Source organism: Rattus rattus, chromosome 3 (assembly GCF_011064425.1).
Source record: "Rattus rattus isolate New Zealand chromosome 3, Rrattus_CSIRO_v1, whole genome shotgun sequence".
NCBI classification, from domain to species: Eukaryota; Metazoa; Chordata; class Mammalia; order Rodentia; family Muridae; genus Rattus; species Rattus rattus.
The window spans coordinates 27468077-27484882 of record NC_046156.1 but is presented as its reverse complement, the minus strand read 5'-3'; the positions used below and the strand labels follow the sequence as shown (position 1 = coordinate 27484882).

The 16806-nt window shown below is 46.8% G+C and overlaps 1 protein-coding gene and 1 pseudogene across 1 annotated transcript in view; both read right to left on the bottom strand.

Annotated features, from left to right (window-relative positions):
* Sgms2 (sphingomyelin synthase 2) overlaps positions 1-13517 on the bottom strand; it is a 71330-nt gene extending 57813 nt beyond the window's left edge. The window contains exon 1 of the mRNA XM_032897306.1: positions 13455-13517. The gene's annotated coding sequence lies outside the window, so the exon portion shown is untranslated. The remainder of the gene's footprint in view (positions 1-13454) is intronic.
* Positions 13458-16806, bottom strand: part of LOC116895732 — a 55518-nt pseudogene continuing 52169 nt past the window's right edge.

Genomic DNA, 16806 nt, shown 5'->3' with positions numbered 1-16806 from the left:
CACTCAAGCACTTAAAGCGAATAATCTTAAAAAGCAAAGCAAAAGGGCAGCCGCCTTTCCTGAGAAAGGAAGCGCGTCTCACACAGCTGTTTCTATATGACTGTCTACACTAGCTGCTTCTGTTACTAAGAAACATTTGCAGAAAAACAAGGCTTCCCTACCTCCTGCTTCTATCTCTCGACCTAAAGGAATATCCACTCAGAGTACATCTGTCTCCATGGCAACTAGTGTAATTGGGATGCTGCAACAGGAGGATAATGAAGAGAAAAACAAAGTGATTGGACTGAAAGGGGAAAAAAAAAAACCCCAAAACAAAACAAACCACAAATACGCCACACACCAGTGGTGAGGAAGGTAACCACCAAAAGAGAAAATGAAGAAGACAGAGGGAGTTTGCCAAGAGAGGAAGGTGGGCTGTGCTCACCTCCGACCCGGGCTGTGAACCACATACCGCTGCCTGGAGACTTAAGAGTATAATAGACAAACCCTTGGGAAAAGGCGAGGCTAGCCATTCATGGTGGTGAATGCTTATAATCCCAGCATTCCATAGGCAGAGACAGGAGGATCAGGAGTTCAAAGTTAGCCTGGGCTACAGGAGGCCCTGCTTCAAATGACGGACTATTTAAAAATAGTAATTCTGGTCACGGTGGCTCACAAATGCACTTCGGAGGTGGAGGCTAGCCTGGGCTACAAAGCAAAACTGATGAAAACACAAAAGAAAGAAAAGAATTGTGTAGAAAGACAAGAAAGGAAGTGAGGCTTTAATAATGGGTAAATGGTTCTCACAGGAGTCCAGCCAAGATTGCCACACAGGTGCAGGATGCAAATGAAACATCTTAAAAGGAGGTGGGGAGAGAGACGGGATCCTGGGTCAAAGACAGCCTCAGGCCCGGCCAGGCAGAGGCAACTGGACACAGGAGGCCAGTAGGAGCAGCTTGCAGTGGTGGGAGAGGGTACAGCCAGGTCCTGCATTTGCCGTGTGTCAGTTGAGTGAGAGAAAGGTCAAGGAGCTTTGAGACAAGATCGTCCATAGCTCAGGCCGTAATGATTAAGAAAGAGGTTTCCCACTGTGTGTTCTCGAGACTCACGCATCTGTGCCCTAAATCCTTCCTCCACAAACACTCAGTGACTACCGCTGCCTACCACGAACATTGCTAAACCCAACGTCTTACTCAACTCTCCAACAGCTTACAACACAGCCGATTACCCCACCTCCCCTCAACAGTCAACCGCATCTGCGATGTGGCTTTCCTGGTCTGCCCTGGCCTTGCTGGTGACTCCATGTGTTCACCCTGACCTACTACCCACTTAGCTCTGCCTCGGGAGTCCCCAGACTTACAAAATCTCCCCATGTCATTCTTTCAGCCTTCATGCCACTCCTGGCATCTGGGCCCTAAAAGCAAGTCTTAATCACGGCTGATATCAGTCTCCACTGAGGTTACTAAAGGTCAACTGAAACTACCCAATTGGCAAACAGGAATGCCAGCCATTGAAGCCTTACCCTCCCGCCGACCAACCTCCTACTACTTCACATTTATAAGCTCCACCCACACACCCTCGACCCTCAAACCCATCTGCCATTTTCCACCTCCAATACCATCCCCTACTCCAAGGCATGCACCTTCTCATGGAAGGCTGCTACTGCTTCATAATGGCTCCTTGCCACGATCTGCTAGCAGCTACAGGGATATGTTGCTAAGTCAATCATTCCCTCCCCCTTATTTACTTCATGTTGCCTTCTTATGGCATTTGGAATAATTATATTTATCAACATTTACAATTAATTAACTATTAATATTAAACATACATCTATAGTATTAATATTAATAATTATAATTATTACAGCATTTGAAATAACAACAGTAACAATAATAATACTTCTCAGAAAAAGTACAAGGCCTATCCATCAGGTCCAGCTAACCCGCTCCTCCTATTCCTTCCTCCCCGCTCCCCTCCCCCCTCCTCTCACAGCTCACATGGTACAGTCATACTGGTCCCCCATCCCTTGCACCTCCTGCCCTATTCCACGGGCTGGTGCAAGTGGTGTGGTCAGCTGAGCCTTGGAATCCTCCGCGTCTCAGTGGACACCTGACCTCTCTGATAAACCGCGTCCTGCTGCAGTAGACCTCTCCGTCCCTCTCAGCTTCCTTCAGAGAACCTGTCCAAAGCGAAGTGGATTTTCTTATCGGCTTCCACTTGCTTATCTCCCTGTCAGTCCCTCTGAGAACCTGGCCTCTCAGCTCACACAGACTCTTCCTTCGAGGAGAAATCTTGCCTCATGTTCACGGCTGCATCTCGGAATGGCGTATGGGAAGCCATACCACATAGTAGGTGGTGTGTGAGTGTGTGTGTATGTGTGCGCGTGGGAATAGGGGAATCTAGTACACAGTGGGTCCTCAAAAGACACATCAGGTTTAGAAGGAACCGAGGAAGACTGTAAACTCCATTTATAAACTCCAAGGGAGTCGCTCCTGAGAAGCAAGTGGCTGACCTGAAGCTGGGGGACATTTCACTGTGAGGTCCTTACGCCCACCTCCACGCTCCCTCTGAAGCCCTAGTGTGCCATGCTTTACTTCCTGGCGCTCCCACCTCCAGGCAAACTAGTGTCTGACGTCACATAATGATTTCTCTGGCCCACATTTACCGTGGTTAAGCCTCACTAATGGTCACAGTGGGGAAGTAGACAAGAGGACAGCATTGCAGACAGGAACAGGGGAAGGGGAGGCTGGCGGCCAGAAGCCTGGTGAGCTGAGGAATTGTATATGGTCGTCCCACGGTGTCATTTCAGTGTGTGTTTGGCCAGTCAGTCACATTAACAAGAGATCAGAACCAGTTTTCTGTGATCCTCGCTGCGAAGCTGATACAATTCAATGAAAATACAAGCCCCAACAGAAATGGCAGCAAATTCCTGCAAAACCCAGTATTTGGGAAACAAGAAAAGCGTTTCATGTTCAAAGCTAGCCTGGGCCATACCATGAGATCCTGACTCAGAGGAAGGATGGGGAAGAGACAGGACTACTCAAAGGCATCGGTGGTGATCTCTAAGGGTTTGGTACGGTCTGAGTGTTCCCCAAAGGCTCACGCTGTAGTGATCTCCAGGCGGGGTGTTGGCTGTGGTTGAACCTTTAAGAGCTGGGACTCCTAATTCCTAGTGGAATGAGGTAATGGACCACTCTAGGGAGTGGATTAGTCTTCCAGAGACAGTTCCAGCAAGCGGCTGTCAGGAGGCCACCCCATGTTCCACCACTTCTGCCTTGCCTGTCACCGTGGAAGATGCCCCTGCCCTGTGAGACCACCCACCATGCTGTCGCTCAGCAGGAGCTCCTCAGTAGAGTCTAATACTGGCCCTATCCTCTTGGACCTCCATAGCTGTGACTAAGAAAATGCTCTGCTTGGGTCTCAGGCGTTCTGTTTGGGTCCCGGGTGTTTGGTTTGGCGGTGGAAAAGAGACCAAGACAACAGCTCTTTAGGTCACCTGCAGAGGCAGACAGATTCCCTAAGGGAAGCTGGCTCAGCTGCCCTGCTTGCTACAGTAGCTGTTGGGCCCAAGTTAACACTGAGTTACCTGATCTTCAGCTATGGGTGTGGAGTACAAAGAGGTGGGGGGGGGCAGGTAAAAATGAAAAACCTGTTATATTGACACTACATTCTGACATACTAGGTTGTATAAGACGACAAAAGTCATGTCCCCAGCTTCCTTTTACTGTAATCGTGTGCTGTTGAGACACTTGAGTTGCACGTAGGGTGACTGTGGCCGCTTCGCAGTTCATTTCCGTTGCTCAGCACTGGCTTCTGTGTTTCGACCACGGAGCGGGCACCGCACCAGCCCAGGGTTTGGGTACAACCGACTGCCCCAGTTCATCCAGAAGAAAATAATAAATTCAGATTAACAAGAGATGCCCGGCCGGGTGTGGTGGCCTTCTACTCCAATGCTCAGGACACAGAGACAGGTGAATTGCACGGAGTTTGAAACTAACCTAGGAAGTGAGTTCCAGGCAAGCCAGGGCTGCAGAGTGAGACCCTGGCTCAAAAAACAAAACAAAACATGACAGTATCCGTCTTCTAATTTATTAATGATGGTTGTCGGGAGACAGAGCAGACACCCATCCAATGCCTATGAAATATGAACGCTAGTTTCTTGACCACTCATATGCCCAAAGCCTCGATCTACTATGGTGAGTGCTGACTGTTCCCTATAGGTCTTATTCTTAAAGGCTTCAATCCCACAGAGGTGCTTTGGGGCAGCAAAGGAACTTTAAGAAGCCAGGTCCAGAGAGGAGCCATTGAAGTCCCTGTCAGCAGGACCTGGGGCGGTGGTAAAGACAGCAGGGACACTCCCTTGCTTCCCTGAAGTGAGTATCTGGTTCTGCATGTTCCTCTACCACAAAGTGCCTTGCCACCAGCCTAAAGGAATAGGTTTCCAAAGTGAGACCTCCAAGGTGAGAGCCAAAGCAGACCTTCCTTACAAATAGATTATACTGTGCATTACGGTACAGCAGACCTTCCTCCTTACAAATAGATTATACTGGGCATTACGGTACAGCAGACCTTCCTCCTTACAAATAGATTATACTGAGCATTACGGTACAGCAGACCTTCCTCCTTACAAATAGATTATACTGGGCATTACGGTACAGCAGACCTTCCTCCTTACAAATAGATTATACTGGGCATTACGGTACAGCAGACCTTCCTCCTTACAAATAGATTATACTGGGCATTACGGTACAGCAGACCTTCCTCCTTACAAATAGATTATACTGGGCATTACGGTACAGCAGACCTTCCTCCTTACAAATTGATTATACTGATTACGGTACAGCAGACCTGTTGATTATACTGCATTACGGTACAGCGAAGGACACCTAGCCCCAGAGTTTGCCACAGGAAGAAGCAAACTATTAACCAAGACTTGCTTAATTGGATTCCCACAGGGCTCTATACCCCTAACCAGGGCAAGAGGTCTCTGGACTAAACAGCTAAAGGCTGAGAAAATTCTAGAAATGGGTTTTAGAGAACAGACCAAAAATTTTCCCTGAATGAAGTTTTCTCCAAACCAGCCTATTTTTATGAACATACATACATACATACATACATACATACATATCCTAAACTAACAGCGACTCTAAATTTAACAAAAATGTATTTGATAGAACTGAAAATGTAGGGGGTTACCCTGACGGCTCGGTCAGTAGGATGTTTGCTGCGTACGCATGGGAACCTGAATTTGATTCCTGGCATCCACAGAGGGCCTGGCCCAGCAGTAAGCACCTGGGATCGAACCCCATGCCAGGGAGGCGGAAGAGATAAAAGGACCCTTTGGGCTTGCTGCCTAGAGACTCTACCAAAGTGGTGAGCTCCAGGCTCAGCAAGAGACTCTGGCTCACAAAACAAGGTGAACAGGGATTGAAGGCACCAGCACAGACTTCCGGTACCCCAGAGACAGACAGACAGACAGACAGACAGACACTGGAGAAGAAAGCAGAAGCGGAAGATTCAGAGAGCGGATTCAGAGAACAGACGTGGTGGGAACAGACAGAGTACAGGCTGACCAGATGACTACATGGCTAGCTCGGCACCTTCCTCTGCTCCGCTCTGGTCACACGAGCTAGCTGGGAGCCTGCCCTAGCAAAAGGCCTAAGCTTTAAACTGTATTAAAAGTCTCTGTATCTTATCTACACCGCTGGCGGGTCCTAGAAAGCCCCATTATAATATCACTTATTAATATGTAATATCACTTATGTATTTTTGTACGTCGTGGATGCTAGGAACGTACTGTTCCACTGAGCCCACCTTTAGCCCCCAAATATATACTGAATGTGTACAGACAGATAATGTGGCTCCTTCCCAAGTCTGAATGAGGGGTCAAATAGTCTAGGGGCTAGAAACGGCTCAGCAGTGAAGAACACTTCTTATTCTTATAGAGCACGTGTTCAATTCCCAGCACCCACACATTCACATGAGCTCTCAATCCTCTCCTCCGTGACTCCAGTTCCAGGGGATCAGATACCTCTTCTGACAGGCACACCTACGGTCCAGACATACATGCACACCGAACACCAGTGCACATAAAACAAATGTATTTAAGAGAAAAAAAAAAAGAAGTCTTCTGTAGCAGCTCTGTAGTCGCTCTCGTTGCTGCCCGCAAGTTACAATGCTTAACGGCTTACAACGTACGTTTCTTTCACAGGCTTTCTGGCAATGTGAAATCTCACTGAGTTATGATCGAGGTGTAAACAGGGCTATTTGCCTCCCAGAAGCTTGGAGTCGAGCGGGGTCCCTATTGTTTTGCTGAATAAAAGTTCTAGAGACCATGCATGTTCCTAGACTTCTGGTTCCCTTCCAACTGTGGCCATTGGATTGTTCTAATGACGTGGGCCATCTCACTCCAATCTCCTCCTGCTGACTTACAAGGATACTGTGGTAATACCGTGCTTAGCTCGATGACCCAGGATAGCTCAGCTGTGATGACTGGAGTTTAGAACCTACATAAAGGTGAAAGGAGGTAACCGACTCCTCAAAACTGTCCTCTGAGCTCCCACATATGCACATATCCCACAGCCACATACACACAAAAATAAATAGACTTAAAAAAAAGAGTCAATGAAATCTCAGGTCCTCTGTAAGTTAAAATAGTTAAAATCCTTATCAATTAGTAAAAAACCTAAAATTAAAAAACTAAACAAAACAATAAACTCAGGGCTAGAGCGATGGCTCAGTGGTTAAGAGCATTAGCTACTCTCCCAGAGTACCTAGGTTCGGTTCCCAGGAGCTCACAACCATCTGAAACGCCAGTCCCAGGAACACTATCGCCCTCTCCTGGCCTCTGTGGGCATTGCTTGGTGCACAGACACATGCAGGCAAAAAACATCCACAGATATAAAATAAATGAAAAAAAAATTAAACCAATAAAAATCTTATCAGGTAGAGGGCCCAAGACTGTTCTTACTGCTCAGCCTATGTGACAGAAAGGGGAAATACCTTCTCCCTTCCTGTACTCAGGAAAGCCAAGCAAACACCTGACAACAGCATCCTGAAAATCGAGCATACACGTTTTCCGAATCCGTGCTCTAGCCATGACTGTGCACCGGCTAGGCTATAAGGAGCTGAGATACAGCATGTTCGTCTGGGTATGATCTTTCTCTCAATGAATTCCATATGCAGCAGGGGCGCCACAACAGTGGGATTCTATGTCTAACACTAGTGGTTGGGCTCCATGGTCCAGCCTCTCCCTTTGATACCTAATTCTGGAGCATGAATGCTACTCAGTGGACCAAGGGCTTGAGCAGACGCGCTGATGCTCTGAGTTCACCTTGGCACCACAGAACGAGAAGAGAAGTTAGTTCTAAGGTTCGCTAACATTACCAAGCACCTCACTGTCTCTCACATCAAAGGGATCTTTAGGGGTTGGGGATAGCTCAGTGGATGAGTATTGGCCTAACAGGTCTACAACCCATTGTGATCCCCAGTGCAACACACACACACACACACACACACACACACACACACACACACGCACACGCACCCTGCAACGGGCAGGAAATGAAATGATGAAAAAAATTAAATAAAACGAAGCTAATCCCACTGACTTGTTTCAGGAGTCAGTGACTAACAGTTCTAAGGACTGGGTTCAATCAAATTTTAAATGATCCAGAGTCTTGCCTCTAACTTGCCAATCTCTGTCCCAAGACGGCACAGTTCTCAGTCCTAACGAACGTACCTTAGGAGACATAGTTTACATATATGAAAACGCGGAGAGTGGCATTTTCCCAGAAGTGGCCGATGATATACTAATTTAACCAAAACGGCATCTGGTGTTGCAATTAAGCTTGCTAAAGCGGCAGGCCCTGCCCATCCGAGCAGTTAAACAACCTGCTGAGTAAAGGACCTCACAGAAGACAGTAGCAGCCCTGTTAAACAGCTGTCTGGGGCCTCCTAAAGAAAGACGCACAGCGGCGAGGACAGTAGGGTTTGTGATTCCTAATGGCCTTGCAGTCCCAGGGACAGTGGTGCCCATGGTACAGTATTTCCCAGAAGGCAATGATCTGGGAGGGGCAGTACCAGCCGTGATAGACTCTCACTACCCACTCCCCTTATCTGCCCACCCGCAGGGAGGGCGAGCATACCGTGCCTGTGCTTCGAAAGCTGGCCAGCCTCCACGGAGGCACTGCCATCCCAAGGCAGTGTATCACCCCTGACATTTGTACTTTAACGACAAAGGACAGGAGTGGGAGAGTGACGAGCTGTCACAGAAGAAGTGAGCCACCTTGGTAAAGAAATATTCAACTTTTGAGGCCCTAGGATTGAAACCTCTTTTTAAGTTAGAAGTGTAGCTTTTATGTTTAAACAACAACAACAACAACAAAAGACAAAACAAAATAAAACAAGCAAAAAAAGGACGGGGTGTGGGTGTGTGTGTGTGTGTGGGGGGAGATGGCCACGCCAGCATTCCCCGAATGGTTTCTACACATTAGGTTGCATAATTCACATGATTCCCCTCTGACACAAATACCATTTCATTCCCATTTTACAGCCAGGAAGTGGAAGGTGTTCTTTAAGGTAACCCAGCGGCAAGCAGGGTTACATAGAAACGTTTGCACCTATGAGAGTTCAAGACCAGCCTGATTTAGAAAGTGGGTTCCAGGAGACACAGGTAAAAAAATAAATCTTTAAAAAAAAAAAGAATGTGTAGAAAGTTTTGGCTTGAAAAATATATGTGATAGCAACTTAAGTACAACTTACATAAACAAATTCTAAGGCTATATTTCAAGCTGTTATAAGTAAATCATCAAATGGCAAAGGGAAACCACCACAGGTGGCTTCCTATATACACTTTAATTCTCCTTATTGTTCCTTTAAGGTTTCCGTTGACTCACAAGCCACGGTAGAAAATATTTACTCAGCTGAACAGAATCCATATCTGAAGGAGGCTGAATTCCACACCCCTTACATCCTAATATGTTTGGCAAAAACCACAGGGATAAATTAACTAATTAATTTCTTTTTTTTTGTTTTTGTTTTTGTTTTTGTTTGTTTTTGTTTGTTTGTTTGTTTTTTTCGGGGCTGGGGACCGAACCCAGGACCTTGGGCTTCCTAGGCAAGCGCACTACCACTGAGCCAAATCCCCAACTAATTAATTTCTTGAAACAGGATTTCACTACGAGGCCCTGGTTAATGTGGACCTCATTATGTAAATGGGTTTGAACTCACCGGCCTGGATAAAGGGTGTGCGTGTCACGAGGCCCAGATAACATTCGCTCAAACTAGATGGAATTAGAAATGAGATAGAAGCCTGAGGCAACATGGACAATTGACTCAGTAGCAAATAAGGCGTGACACACTTGTAGAGCTTGAGAATCTCTATAAATAGAAATGTACCGTGCTCACAATGAAAACAATGGGCATTCCTTGTATTTTCATTAAATCGAAAAAGTTTTGAAAAAGTTACCGACTTAAAAACAATACGATCGGCAGCTAGGGTGGCTCACGCCTTCAATCCTGGCACCCAAGAAGCAGGGCAGGAGGATCTCTGTGAGTTCAAGAGCAACCTGGTCTACAGAGAGAGTTCCAGAACAGCCAGAGCTACAGAGGGAGACCGCTTCTCAAAACAAACAAAACGGGCAAACAATAAATAATATAAAATGAACACAGTTTGTTCCAAACCTAACATACTAAATATGATAACATGAATATCTGAAAAGATCAGCTCACCGGTACTGATGATGTAATAGAAGTAAAATTTCCTTTCAGAGACGCCTGGAAAAATGAACACGTTTCTACTCTGCTCTATTTCCTCAAAATAAAAATAAGGTTAGCCTTCTGACTAATATAAAAACACAAGCGGTGCTTTAGAAAAGCTGGAATGTTCTTCTCATCAGATAATCCTCGGTATAAGGCACCAGAACCCCGCTGGGCAGCTCCCCCAGCGTTGATCCTGGAGCTGAAAGAACACAGAAGTTGAGATTTAAGAAAAAAAAAAGCAGAGGGACCGGGATGGAGTTGGTGATAAAAGCACAAGTTTAGCAGCCCCCCCCATTTGATCTCCCCTAAAGATTCAAAGGTAAACAGACAACAGAACGTTTCTTTCGGTGTCTGAAAATGGCCTTTGTAGAAAACAGCTAAGTTAAATAGTTTTTTTTTTTACTTTTTAAAATGCAAAGCAACTGAGAAAATAACCACGTTGTATATCGGTATTTAATGCAAAGCTGCTAAAAAAAAAATAGTGAAAGTGAGGGTTCAGCGGTTAAGAGTGGGTATACAGAGGGCCCCAGCGAGTCTGATTACTCGCACTGTCCGTGGGGGGCTCACAACTATCTCTAACCCTAGCTCCAGGGAGATCTGACACCTCCAGCCTCAGAGATGCCAGTACTCGGGTGCACAGACCCACACACATAAACACAATTAAAATGAAAACTAAGGGAAATGTTTAGAAATAGTGAGACAAACTTGGTGTCCCACAATATGGGACTGGTTTGGAAAACCAAACATAGGTGAGAATCTTTTAGTGAAGACTCGGTTACAGTGGAATGGGGGTGGGTAGTTAGAAAGTGCAGAAAATACGCCCAGTTTTATAGCGGACGACTTTCTAGTTGTTTACTTTGGGAAATTCAAGTAACTGCTGCAAATTGCTTTCTCCCCAGTCAGAAGTAAAGTGAGAAGGTCTGCCTTGTTGCTGGAGGGATGGCTCAGAGGTTCAGAGCAGTGTCTGCTCTTCCAGAGGACCCAGGTTTGATTCCCAGCACCCACATGAAGGCTCACAACCATCTATAACTCTAAATTCTAAGGGATCTTATCTTCCTCTTCAGACCCCCCTGGGCGCTGCATGCTCACACAGACATCCGTGCAAGCAGAGTACCCCTTCCCAAGAGAGCAAGAATCCCTCTCATGAGGTAACCGGAGATCAGGTATAGGAAGCGGGTCATACCACCCAGGACAACCTCCACACGTTAGCCCTAGCTCCTACATGCACTCACGTGTGAAAACCAGGAAATTATAACGGTTATGTGATTGTACGGAGAAAACAGATTTATTCTGCCCATTTTTTCCTACATATTTCTTAACATTACTTCTAATATAAGGAAAACGAGGATGCGGGGACCGTCACACACGATGGTAATCCTGTTAAAGATCGACCTTAGCTCCTTGTTAATAGGAAATAAATCTTAGTTGAGGTAAACACACCCTTCGTATTTCATTCCAACGGGTCTGTTTTATATCGTTTAAACTAGTCAACACTCTCCACTAGGTAAAGCAAGGTATCCTTAGAGACCCACAAGAACGCAGGGGCTCCAGCTGAAGTACCATCAGATGGCCACTAGAGAGGCAAGCCAGCATAGCTCTGTCTCCTGCTCCCTCACAGTTCCCAGCCTTCCTGCTTCTGGACCCCATAATATTCCGGTTTTATTCTACTGGACTTTGTAAGGCACAGGGGAAGCAACGGGATCTCCATTTTCTCACATCGCTAGATAATAGTTGCTTAATAAATGTTCAGCAAATATGAGTTGAATGACTGACTACTTGATACTCATAGTTCAGGATTTGATTCCACCTGAAGATAAAGGAAAGTTTTGCTTTCAATAGTCCAGAATTCTTAGGCATTGTTCCTGGGGGGAGGGGTGGGCATGGTAGAGCACATCTGCAATCCCAGCACTTGGGAGGCTGTGGCAGGGGGGTCTCACTTTCAAGTAGCCCTACACAGTAAGACTGACCTTCCTGGTTCCCTCTCTCTTCCTCTTCCCCGCTCCCTCTTTTCCCCTTCAAAATATAGCCTCAATGTATCACTTTTTAAAAAATGATATCTTAACGAAGGAAAGAATTTCTCTGTATGTTTTGTTTAAAGTTGTACAGACAGAATGAGAGCTAAGGCAGGGCCTGGCAACCACCTTGAGTCCCCTACACCCCCAGGGCCACTGCCCGCTCTCCACACTACCAGGTTATAGATATGAGAACAAGAACAAATGCTTCTGATCCCTCCAAAATGCCTCCTAGGGCTTTTACCAAGCTCTGGGAAAAAGAAACTCAGAACACGGTGAACAATCTACTGGTGTTCCTGAGTTTCTCTAAAGGTTCATAAGTCAACCAGTTTAACTTAAAAATGAAACTAACAGTAAATTAAATATTAACTTGCTTTAAAAAAAACACATCGTTTACTTAGGAGATCACTGTGAAATAAGACTTTATCAGTGGACCAAGGAATATGGTCTATAAAAACAAAACAAACAAAAATGAAATTTGCTTGCTTCTAGGAAAGAAAAGGAAAGAAAGGAGAGGAGAGGAAAGAGAAATGGCAGAGAGCTCACTACAAATACCTTCTGCAAAGTCCAGGCTCCTTCTCTGTCCTGCTGCTTTGATGTCTCTTAAACACTTACTGGGTGGGGACAAAACCTTCTTAGGTATCCACCAGCAATGTTTAACTTCCTGAAAACCTCCCTTCCCACTCTAAGGGAGTAGACAACAGTATTTCACGTGCTAACCTGGGCCGGCCAGGTCTGTCAGAAGGAAACTGGCAGTTACCTAAGCCAACTGGAACTTGCTATTATTTACGAGTCAAGAGTTACTATTTATTGAAGTTTGCTTTGAAGAAAGAGGTTTATGTTCAGACTTTGCACTTTCCATCCTCAATTACTAACCTCATTAATCCTTATTTAATCTTCGTTTGTTTTTGTTTTTGTTTTTGTTTTTGTCCTGGAGGTTCTAATGTCATTTTTATCCGTTTGGAATGGTTAACATAACCGAGGATTCAGGAATAGTTAAATGAAGCTAGGCATGAAACCAAAGAACAGTTAAAGAAGGATTCAAAGTCCATCCGAACCCACTGACAAAAAAAAAAAATTGAGCGTCTTTAGAATTTCAAACACATGCCATGATTTTGAGGTCATTTTAGAAATAAACAAGTCTTGAAAATATAGGAATGGCGGATTAATAAAAGATTACAGGAAATAACATTTGAACTATTTGCTTTTGAAACAGACCGATCACCGGACCCACAGACTGTGACGGGGTAAGGTCCACTCCCACCTCTCTGTGCTGACAAACCGAGTCTCCCTTCTTTAAGGGGCTCAGGTCTGAACGCCAAAGGCAGAGAGGTCCCCTTGGGCAGCCTGGAGCTGGTCTAGTGCACAGCTCGTCAGCGAGTGACAGTCTCTCCTCCACCACCTGAACTTCAACCCTGACCCCCCAGAGCGGCACTGCACAACCTATGGTTTAACCTGTGCCATTTCAACACCGCCACCAAGTACCCGAAAATGGGTCGCAAATGAATGAGCAGCAGGCTGGGAGGAGAGACAGCCACTAGCTGACCCCCAGCAGGTGGAAACTGAGCAAGGATGCCCGGGGCGGGGCGGCTGGGGGGAGGCGGTGGCGACCAGAGCCACGTCCCCCGCTGGAGCCACGTCCCCGCGCGCTCCGCAGGACGCGCAGCCCGCAGCCCATCCTCCTCCCGGCCCGGCGCTCACCGCTCACAGCCGGTGCTCGCACGCCGGGGGCGCTCGCTGGGCGCGGAGGACCCGGGGGACCGGGCCCGAGAGCTGCAAACTTTGCGCGGGTCTCGCCCGCAGAGGTAGCCGCTCCGCCCCAGGCCGCAGTCCGGGCGCCGCAGCGGGCCGGGCTCCGGGCGGCTCCGGCGGCGCCGAGGGCGGGGTCTCCGGCCGGCGGAGCCCCGGGCAGCGCGCAGCTCTGTTTACCGCGGGCCCGCCCTCCTCCCAGCCCGCGCCCTGCGCGCTCCTGACATCATTCATTCTCGCACTCTCGCCAGCCTTCTCCTGCTCCCAGGCGTGACTCACCCCGGGCCCGAGGCTCCCGCGGACTACCGCGGGCTCCCACGACTCCGGCGACCGAGTCTCTCCGGACGCCTAACCGAGCTCGAAAAACCGGTGCGACTTCTTCGGGGAGGCGATCCCAGCCGACCCTCCCTCCCTCTCTGCGGCCCTAGAAGATGCAGCGAAGGAGGGGCTTGGCAGGCAGCACGAGGTGGCTCCGGGCCGCAGGCTGAGCGCAGAGCCGGGCAGACCTCCCTGAACGCGGGCGGGGATCAATCTGGGAAAGTTCTCTGGGTGCCGCTCCCAGTAACTTTCAGGGGTGGGGCAGGGAAGGGATAAGCCACCTCCGCACTTCCTCGGGTTTCTGAAACTGCTTCCTAATTGCGACGTGTGCGGGCCAGGGGCACCGGCGCTGACTCAAGGGGTGGTGCCCCGCCTAGGTCGAGGGGGTGGGTTTCCAAACATCACAAGACCGCCTGGCGACGTTAGTCACCAAGGGCCTGGTGGCACCTCTAGGTGAGCTGGAAGGGTGCTTGTTCCCAGTTAATGTGACTAATGATGCTAACCACCTTATCGTTTGCTCCGTTAGGTGAATTGCTTCACAAGGATGAGAAACCGGAACCAGAATGACCATTCAAAGAGTGACTGTCTACTTAAATGAACCTGTGCCTTTCTGTTGCCTTGGGGGCACAAGTGTCCATATGTGCGCCTCCCCCCCACCCGGGGATGACCTCACCAATTAGATAGAAGGAAGGGTTGTCTCTGCCTAAAAATGGCCAAGGCTCGGTATTTCCTAGAAGTTGTTTCCACACCTTGTGGTAGTTTTCAGTCAACCATGGTCCTCTTGGAGGGTGTAACTAGGCATCCGGGCAACTGGCTAAACCTCCAGTGAGTTTAATTGATAGAAATGTTTTTTATGTCATTGCGTACTTCCCTTTCTGGTTTTGGTTCGCACGTGTAGGATTGTACAGACTGTCCTATGGAGATTAACATGATCTACAATAGCAACAACAACAATAACAACAACAACAATAATAATAAGCATCTCTGGTGTTTCGTGTGGGTATTTTTTATGTCAATAATCATTAAACCCAATGGCAGCAAAATAGAACCCCGAGGGAGGTGCGAAGCTGGCAGGTCAGAGATGATGTCGAAACACTGACGTTTAAGTGAACCTCTCCTGCAATTACCACAGGTTAGACTTCATTGTGGGGGAGTGCACTTGTCTCTAAGCCACAGAAAGGTAGGGATCCAGAAAAAGAGCGTCAACACTGAGATTTCTTTTCCTTGGGTTTATTTTTCCTTTGCAGTAAGGAGTCCCTTTTTACATTTACAAAACCTAGGCATTGTGCCCAGAAGGCAATAGAAATGGATTGGTTTCCTAGCATGCTGACCGAGTAAATGGAAATTTGAACCAACATCCCCCCCCCCGCCAGACAACCACAGATGTAATTCAGAAGTTTAGTGTCTGATCCATGGGTGACAGAGAGGGTCAAGAGTCTATGTGAATCTGGGTGAACAACCCAACTACCTCCTACTTTATAATTCAAATATTTGCACATTAGGGAGATAGGTATAAGACCCGAGATAAATGGAAGTTGTAGGGTTTTTGAACTGTGTACATGGGTGAAGTTTTAAGAGCCCCAAAACCCTCAGCCCTGGGCATACTGTTGTAGGATGATTGCTTCAGATTCTCCATGGCCTCCGTGCCAAAGGCTGTTTGATGGAGCTTGGAACATGTGGTCCTATTGTGCTTTCAGTGGCCTATTCTGTCATGCCATTTACAGAAAAATAAAGTGGGGTGTGGTGAAGCAGTCCCTTAATTCTGGCTTTCGGGAGCCAGAGTCAGGAGTATCAGGAGTTCAAGGTTGACTTCTTCCATATAGGGACCTCAGGTCAATCTGTGCTACATAAGACCCTGACTTCAAAACAAGCAAAATACAAACGAGTAAGAGTGTGTTTATGAATGAGCTTGGTGTAGTTTTTCTGTGCTGCTCACTGACTTTTAAAACTCCAGATTATGGGGTTGGAGAGAGTACTGGCTCTTCTAGGGAATAGGGGTGGGTTTCAATTCCCAGCACTCTCATGGCAGCTTACAACTGTCTTGTCATTCTTGTCCCAGGGGACCCAATGCCCTCCTCTGGCTTCTATGGGCCCTGCATACACAGGATGCATGATATGCATGCAGGTAAAAATGGACATAAAATAAAAATGTAAAAAGAAAGCAGATTATTTTTCTTAATGCCTATGTTCTGATAGTTACTTTTCACTGAAAGAGGTTTCTTTTTCTTTCAACCTACCAAAGTTTACTGAATCCATGGTTCGTCATCTTTTAAAATGTTGTTTGTTTGGACTGGGCAGATGGCTCCGAGGTTAAGAGCGCTTGGTTGCTTTTACAGAAGACCCAGGTTCAATTTCTAGCACCTGTATGGTGGCTCAACAACCATCTGTTACTCCAGTTCCAGGGAACCGGACTCCCTTTTCTGGCCAGCACAGGCACCAGGCAAAACACCTACACACATAAAATCAAAAGAAATCTTTAAAAAAAAAATAATGTCGGTGACCTTTCTAAAGGAGAGAAAGGAGTTGGAAATAAAGCTCGTGGTAAAGTTTGGCTAGATTGGTGAGTTGGATCCCTAGTGTAGGGAAACGAACAACTCAATTGGTTTCTCTGAGAGGAAAGAGTGGTAGGAGGACTGGGTGTGGTGCTACATAGCTGTAATCTGAGCCCTGAGTAGGATTGCTAAGAGGATCAAGCATTAGAGTCAGCCTGGGCTACATAGTGAGACCTATCTGGAAAGGTGTTGTGAAGAGAGGACAGCTTGTAGGTAAACAGGTTCATGTCAGTTCCTTTTCTAAGACAGAGCACACTGTAAATCAGCTTTTATGAATTTTTTTTTTTGGTTTAATAAAGCAAACTGATTAATGCAGGGAAAATAGTACTTTTCTCCTTGTTTTATTTTATCTTCTGCTTTCAACATACCCAGAGTCAGGTATTTAACCAGTGAATTTTTATCGAATTTCTACTTGGTGCCCATGGTATCTAAGG